The sequence below is a fragment of the Lactuca sativa genome, chromosome 5, assembly GCF_002870075.4.
Source record: "Lactuca sativa cultivar Salinas chromosome 5, Lsat_Salinas_v11, whole genome shotgun sequence".
Lineage (NCBI taxonomy): Eukaryota > Viridiplantae > Streptophyta > Magnoliopsida > Asterales > Asteraceae > Lactuca > Lactuca sativa.
The window spans coordinates 85,365,431-85,367,096 of record NC_056627.2 but is presented as its reverse complement, the minus strand read 5'-3'; the positions used below and the strand labels follow the sequence as shown (position 1 = coordinate 85,367,096).

Here is a 1,666-nt window from a genome sequence, read left to right as displayed (position 1 = left end):
CTTCATTACATAAATATGCAACATTTTATCAATAACTTCTTTTTTGTCATTTAAATGTTTACATGAACACATCCATGTGTACGAAAACAATCTCACTTTGATACCTCCCATCAATGTCTACATTTGATAACGAATGGAAATGTAAAACCAACGCAGATGATGTCTATTATCAATTATTTTATAAAAAGCAAAGCCACAACATGAACTAAGAAACTGAAGTTTCAAAATGAATAAAAAAATCAGCACATAAACAAACACATACAGACTATATACAACACATAAACGGAAGTTTATAAAGCATGAAACTTAATGACAGGAAAAGTAAAAAACTTAAAGGAGACTTTATAGAAAGAAATATCACCCTTACATGCCATAAATGGTTGAAGACATTAACAAGAAGATCAACATAACCACAGAATCCACATGTTGTCTGATCATGACTTCAGTAGATAAACTACTGAAACATAAGAATTGCAATTGAACTCTATTAGCATTTGAAAAGGGAACTAGGGTTCCAGAGAAGGTGATGAATGGTTAAAAAAAATTTAGGACCATTTCTCGATTTGTGTGTGTCATCCTTGCGCAGGGACCATGCTAATCTTCTATGTATCGTTCCAATTTTATCGGATGTCCCCAAAGAGACGACTATAGATGAAGAGCTTCGCCATATAGAGGAGTAGCAGGTTATATGGGACGACGCGAGTTATAAACGAAGTAGTTTACTGTTGATGGTCATATATTCTCAATGTCTTTAAAATTAGGGTTAATGACTTAGGAGGGTAATAATGTTTCTAGTTTGTCCGTATTAGGTCACTAAGGTTTTTTTGTGCATATTAGACCAATATGGTTGTTATTACCGTTTAAAATAGTCATTTTTACCGGTTAAAACCGGTAAAAGGACTATTTCTAAACGGTCATAGTAACCATATTGGTCTAATACGCACAAAAAAAACCTTAGTGACCTAATACGGATAAACTGGAAACCTTATTACCCTCCTAAGTCACTATCCCAACCATTAATTACCATAACTTGAAGTCCAAATATCAATACTTACGTCTTGTTTAATTTGTTTCTATACAAAATTGATAAGAATCAAAAATTTTAATATATATTTTTTATTATATACATATAATATTTTTCTTTTTTTGTTAAAAACAAAACCTACATGAATTAAATTATATAATACGATTAATTCATTTAGTTTGATACACCATATGTATTTTTTTTCAAATGTATGTAACGATTACTTATACATGTATACATATTTTGGTAAAAATAATATAAACGTAAGTTATGAAATATGCATTGATAAATTTCAAAGCAATATAACATTGGAATGCGACATATCATCCAATATAATGGGTGTTATTTTACGACCTATTTAAATTTTATAATTTATAATCAACGCTGTAAAATATAACACGTTAGTTGTTGTCGAAAATAAGGGTGTTACAACTCTCCCCCACTTACTAGGATTTCGTCCCCGAAATCTAACTAAATAACTTTGGGTAGTTGTTTCTCATATCTTCTTCTAGTTCCCACGTCTATTCTGATCATTTCTGGTGTTGCCACTATACTTTTACCAATTCAATCACCTAGTTGCATAAGGTCTTTGTCTTTCTATCTAAGATTGCAATTGGTTTTTCTATGCAGTATAGATGCTCG

The 1,666-nt window shown here is 30.9% G+C and overlaps 1 non-coding gene across 1 annotated transcript; it reads right to left on the bottom strand.

Moving 5' to 3' along the window:
* Positions 1-540: 540 nt before the first annotated feature.
* Positions 541-643, bottom strand: LOC111912099 (U6 spliceosomal RNA). Its single transcript, XR_002857076.1, has one exon. It is a non-coding gene; the product is annotated as a U6 spliceosomal RNA (small nuclear RNA).
* Between the last annotated feature and the right edge of the window lie 1,023 nt (positions 644-1,666).